The sequence below is a fragment of the Vulpes lagopus genome, chromosome 23, assembly GCF_018345385.1.
Source record: "Vulpes lagopus strain Blue_001 chromosome 23, ASM1834538v1, whole genome shotgun sequence".
NCBI classification, from domain to species: domain Eukaryota; kingdom Metazoa; phylum Chordata; class Mammalia; order Carnivora; family Canidae; genus Vulpes; species Vulpes lagopus.
The window spans coordinates 51341862-51348519 of NC_054846.1; positions in this window are offsets into that span (position 1 = coordinate 51341862).

Here is a 6658-nt window from a genome sequence, read left to right on the forward strand (position 1 = left end):
TGCTCCCCCACTTACCCTTCCTACCTATCTCATGAGCATCCTACCTGGGAACCCAAGCCTGGGGTCCAAATGCCTAAGGACCAGATGACTGGTCCGTGCCCAATGGGAGCCAGTGCCTGGCTAGAAAGCCATCCCAGGACATGCCAACTGATTTTCCCGAAATCCTGGTAGGGTAGCTGAGGTCAGTGAGACAGAGGACGCCCTACCTACTGTAGGCCATGACGCAGGGGAGCCAGGAACCCTACAGAAATGAGGAAATGTCCTCAGGTGACGGATGCAGGGAACAGACAGGACAGTGGAGTCTAGCCAAGCAGGCATTCCAAGCCTGACAGGGGGCCAGTCCTTCCCTCGCTGAGATTCCCCCTTCAAGTTGACCGGTCGTGATTCTGACGGGTCCTCACAAGCTACCTGGCTTCTAGCTGCAGAGTAAAATCCAGATGGCGAGCCTGATCTGGCCTGGTAGCCAAGGAGCACGGGCTAGGGGTGGCCTGCGGGGGAGAGGTCCCCCAGAGCCCTCGGGGACCTGCACCCAATTCTTGCTCTGCCACTCACCTGCCTTCCCACCTTGGACAAGAGACTGAGACTCTGAGCCTCACTTTTCACACAAGACAACCCAAGGTCGTAACTTGCCCCCGCCCATCTTCCCTCCCCGCCGCCCCCCGCAAAGGGAACTCACATTTCCTGATCTCCACACCAGCTGTAAGCGTCAGTGTCCATTGCCTGAGGAATGGAGCTGAGCTCAAGCTCTCCCCCTACCCCAGCCCCCCAGCCCCTGTCTCCTGTCCCAGGGGAATACGAGGGTACCTGTAAGGTTGGTGCCTACTGGCCTCCTCCCCAGTGTCTCCCGAAAGCACAGCTTCTTGAGGGATTTGGGAGGAAAGCGCCCAACCACCACCCTTTTCAAGAAGCTCTGGGGCAGGGTGACGAAGAGGAAAGACCACTGACCTTGTAGCTGGTGGCCTTGGGAGTCCAACTCTGTCTTTTTTTTTTTTTTAAGATTTTATTTATTTATTCATAAGAGACACACAGAGATAGGCAGAGACACAGGCAGAGGGAGAAGCAGGCTCCATGCAGGGAGCCCGATGTGGGACTCAATCCCAGACCCTGGGATCATGCCCCGAGCAGAAGGCAGGTGCTCAACCTCTGAGCCACTAGGGGCCCCATTTCTGTCTTGCTGTAAACTCTGCCCGAGACCCTGCGGTCCCGGGAAACTTGTTGGCTTCTCAGGGCCTTCGTTCCTTCAACTGTGAAGTGAGGTCAGGCCCCTTTTCCTTATTTTATTTGGTAAAGTCTAAAAATGATACTTCAGAATAAGGAAATTTAATTGGCCAGAGCCATTTAGGTTTTATTCCTGAGCGTCTCCTTTCAACAGGGATTGTTTCTTAGCCGCTGTATCAAAGTCTTGGCTCTTATGGGGTCACATGTAATGATGTCTTCATTGCTTTGTATATCATGTGTAAATTAGGAAATGAATTTATAGCTGGCATTATGTGAAATTAAAAAAATAATAATAATCTAGTCCTTCCAAATGTAGAGCTTTTCAGCTTGGGGTATTTTAAATCAGGGCTAGCGGGCAGAGAATAATAAGAGAATAGTGGGCAGTTTGGACTATAAAGTGTGGGACCCCTAGTATCTCCCAGCATCCACTCTTCTCTGTTAATGAGTTAAAAAAAAATGCAGATTCTTGCCAGGGCACAGGCCACCCAAAATCCTGATGGCATTTCCCATCCTTCCCTGCAGCCTACATGTGAACTCATGACTGAGTTCCAGGCCACAGGATATTAGTGGAAGTGTTGTGTGCCATTTCTAGAAAATGTGCACTGGAACGTCGAGGCGGTGGATGGAGTCGGAGCAGCCACTTTAAACAATGAGATGGAAGGTGGGAGGGCAGCAAGATAAAGGGGTTCGGTCCTCATAGGAAATCGTGAACTACCTTACCAGTCTTGTTCTGTTTATCTCCAGATCTTTATGTGAAAAATAACCCCTTTGTTGTTTAAGCTGCTTTTAATGTGGGTATATATTATAGATGGACTTAGCTCCAGCTGATATATGTAGTTCTGCTAATGATGATTTGCACGGTTTTGACTTTTATATTTTATACAGAGCATTCAGGGGAAAGGAGGAAACTAATACGGTACGTATTTATTCATTTATTTGATAAAACTGTTTTATCAAATGAATGAATGAATGAATGATCACTGTTTTAGCAGTGATCCGCTGTGTACCAGGCCCCGTGCTGCGCACTAGGGAAGAAATGAGTCCAACACACCTCTGGCCTCCAGGAACCCACCCCAACAGGGCGGACAGATGAGCGGTTATAAGACGACTGATAGGAGTTCTGGCGGGGGCCACACAGGCAGCCGCGGGGTGTCACATAACCCAGAATTCAGGAGAGGGCATAAGGTGGGGGGTGAGAGGGGATGGTGCAAGGAGCGGGAGCCCAGTCCCCAACCTCTGTCCACCCGCCAATCCCAGGGTCCTCAGACCTCCTCGACCAATTTCTTGTGAGAGACGGTGGAGAACATTTATTTTCTTCCCAGCAAGGGCCAGATGCGCACAGAGTTCTCCAGAGTCTTGTTCGGGTGGCGGTGGGCTCTGCGGCCTAAAGGGGGGCCTGAGGTGTGTGGGGGGGGATTACTGACTCAGCATGAAGCCATGCTCCCCAACCTCACTTGTGACCCTTCGGGGGGCTCACACCTATTTCCTCTGCTGCCTTCTGCCACTTGGGCACAGCTGTTCACTCTTGGATTGTGCTCGGTTCCTCCTAAAGATTAACGTCTTGCAGAGAAGACATCGGATCCCGGGCACTCCCCATCCTCCTGTGACCTCTCAGTGGGCCCAGGGACTCAGAGCTGGCGCTGCCATAGAGGCGCTCACCATCTAGGGGGGACCTGGCCTGGGGTGGCACTGCTGGGGGGTGGGGGAGCACAGAGCCTGTGAGAGGAGCTCCCCAACCTGGGGGCCCAGGCAAGTGGCGGTCAGAGGAGGGGAGGAGAGGAGGGCTGGTCAGAAGGGTCTGGTAAATCACCAGGCCCTGGACACGTTTCCTCTGAAAGTCCTGTTTCCTGGCTGAGGCTCAACGGGCCTTCCTCCCGGCTGAGGGTGACATGGGGAGGGGTGGCCACATCCCTCCAGCCACCCTTCCCAAAGCAACGGCTACTCCCCTGGCTGGTCGGAGAGCAGCCGCGCTGTCACAGGCTGCAGGGACGGTGCGCACACAGTTCCTCCGAGAAGCTGTCACAGAGACTGGATCAGACAGGCAAGAGGTCAGCTGGGGGAAACAACGAGAAGCCAAATGGAGGGAAGCTGGAGAAACCGGGAGGGAAGAGGGGAAGGCCAGACAGATTCTAGGCAGTTCTAAGAAGGTTTCTGCTGGCCTGGGAGGAGCCCTCCAGCCAGAGATGGAGGCCACACTGCCTGCCTGCAGGAGAGGGCATGCACGGTGTCAGCTGTGCTCGTCGCTGGCCGAGAGCGTCTGGGGCCAGTAGACTTCAGGGTGAGCACGGCGTTCAATGCCCAGGGGCTGGGGGTGCGGCACAGGCCTGCTGAGCTCCACCACTGCCAAGGCCACCTTGGCAAGGATCCCTAGGTGCTCCGTCTCACATTTGGGGGGGGGGCAGGCACCTGTTAAATCATTCTCACCCTGTGGACCTCAGCCACCCCAAGACAGAAATAATCTGGCATCTCATGGTTCAGCTTCCCCAACTCTCTGTTTCCAGTGTATTATTACTTCATTGCACAGATGCAAAATGTTGTGCTTAGTGGGTTAAATACTTCTTCCATCATGGTATGGCTAGTGAGCAGCAGAACCGGGCCTCACACTCCCACCCCACCTGTGGCTCTCCTGCTTCACTGACGCTGCCCTCCCAGGTCTGGCCACAGGGACTCGGGGCTTAGCTAACAGCGTGCCTCCCACAGGCACTGTCCTGGGCAATTCCTGAAACATTCGCAAATCCACTATGGTCACTCACTCCTCCAGCCCCTCGTGAGATAGTTACTATCTCCGTTTGGTAGAGGAGAAGAGGGGACTGAGAAAGCTGAAGGGCTTTGCCCTCATCCCACCCCCCTGCTGCACATGGAGCCTAAGTGAACCTGCGCTCATGTGGCTTGAGAGTCTGCACTCATGACGACTCCACAGCGTTTCCTGGACAAGCTGCTAGTTAGGAGTATGTACACATGCACGCGTGTGCGCGTGTGCGCGTGTGCCAGCCGCGCCCGTGCCCGAGCTGTGGCCCAGCCCAAGATGCTCTCCTCAGCTCCGAACAATGCGTGGGGAAACCTGTCTGCCCAGGGAAGCCCGTCCGCCCAGCTGTGAGGGCTGTCACAGCAGCCGCAGCACCCATCTCCCACCGTGGTCTTCCCCATCTGCCCCCCACCCAGGTCCTGGAAAAGCCCGGGCACAGGTAAGTTCTCAGTTCCCCAAGACCACACCCAGTGGCAAGGACAAGTGCAGGAGCGGGCCTTCAGAGCCAGGCCCAGTGGGCAGAAGGGAGATTTCAGGTTCTCCCACCTCGTCCCCAGGGGAGGAGCCAGGGCTCACCCAGCAGGACTTGAGCCCCAGGCTGAGAGGCTGCCCCAGGAGGTCCTGCCCAGGCCAGGTGACTGGTAGGGGTCCCGGGGTCTGACAGGGGTACCTGTGTGACTAGACCCTCTTCTTTCTCTTTGCTCTACCACCCCCCCCCCCACGCCCCTGCGGCCCTGTCACTGTCTTTCTTTCTCAGTCTGCTCCTCCTCTGTGATAATCTTTTCCTCTAGGAATTTAGGGTCTAGCCTGCCCAGCGGGGCCTCCTCCCTCCCCCACCCTGTGACCGCACCTGGGGGCGGTGGGGTTGTATGATCCGCACGGGGGGGGGGGGGGGGGGGGGTCGGGGTCGTAGACCCCCCCCAGCAGAGAGCAGGGTGGGGGGGGCAGGGCGGGGCAGGGCAGGGGGCGGGGAGGAAGAGTGGCTGATGGGGGGGCGGGGGGGGGGGCGCGGAGAGGGGCTGAGGCCTCTGGACCCAGATGCAGCCCCAGTCCGGCCACCTCTGTGCCCACTGCAGGAAGCCCTCACAGCCCAGGGCCCCCTCCATTAGACGGACACACCTTCCCGTTCTCTCCCAGAGACTAGGATTAGGAGCAGCAGGACGCGGTCTAGCACAGCTTTTAGGGTGAATCAAGGCTGAATTCAGAATCCGAATAAGCCGTAACTAGGGGACATCACCGACGAGCTCCTTTCCTCGCCTAACAAAATAGGAATAACCAAGCGACTCCTGCAGTTAACGTCACAATGTCAGCCAGGTTTGGCTGTGACCTGCGGGACACTGTGGCACACACGGCGGCGGAGGTAGTCCTTGCCCCCCATTGTTCTGGAAGAGGAAGTTCGCAGCAGGAAGGTCGGCTTCCAGTGGTTTTTCAGGAAGAACCTGCCAGGAGGCAGAGCGAGGGGTAGGCAGGGCGAGGCCGCCAGAGGTACCATGGAGTCTGCCCAGGAAGAATCCTGGGGCCGGGCCGGGTGCCCTGGAGACGGGAACACCCAGGCAGCAGCGTGATAGGTGGTGTCCTTCCACTGTGGATTCGGGGGGCCCAGCACACTTTGTACCACCAGCATTTCAGGCCTCACACTCAAGATCTTGCCGTGAGTGCTCCATTCCCCCAGCCAAGGGCTTCCCACCCCACCTGGCCTGGCTACGGGGTCAGTCCTTTTAGGAACGAGCAACCCAAGGCTGCTCACTCATGGCTCTGTGGAGGGGATGAGCCCTCTAGGCCCTGGGAGTTGAGAGGAAGGACCACCCAGGGGTGGGGCACCCTCCATGGAGGATCCTGGCCCTGGCACCACCGTGGGGGGGGGCAGGGCCCCCAGGGGAGAGGGAGCTGCTCAGGTCCACGTGCTTCTGGCTCCGTAAGAACAGCCGGGACCCTCTCCTCTCTATGCCTTCCACTGGGTGCCAATCTCACCTGATCTGTCTTGCCAGCTTCCTCATCCTCACCAACCCCCAGAGTGACCCCCTGAGGGATTTTCTAGAATGCCTCCTGCCCCCCCATTCCCCCTCCTGGCCCTAGGCTGCAGCACCCCCTCACTGCCCCCCCCCCAAAGCCATTCCCTGACCACGCACACCTGCTGAGACCCCTCTGCGGATTCCTGCCTCGCTCCACCTGGAGTGCCGTCTGCTCCTGCCCACTGCCCCCTGCCCCCCTCACCCGACACAGCCTGTTAGAAACATTCTCGTGTTGACTTGGCTCCCGTTGTTGGCGACGTGAGCGGGAATGAGACACCCAGGTTCCTTGGGGGGTTCACATCTAGTAAGGCCACATCGGTGAGATAAATGGGGGGCAGGGTGGGATTGGGGGCCTTCCAGCTAGGGGAGAGAAGCCTTGTAAGGAAGGGTGGTGGAGGGGGACACAGCACGTGGGAGACCTGGAGGGGCCGGGGAGGGTGGCCTGGCCGGGAACTGCACCAGGTGTGCACAGTGGTGCGAGGGCACAAGGGAAGGAAGAGCCTTCCCCTGAGCGGGCTGCTGTGGGCCCCCGGACGCTGTGACAGCTGTGACCAGTCTGCCAGTGAGGAGCCCGAGGGCAGAGAGGCCGGGCGGCTGGATGGGGCAGCAGGAGTTTTGGGAGGGGCAGGGCACACTCAGCCTGGGAGGGTGGGGAGGATCAGGTCACCAAGGTGGTCACCTC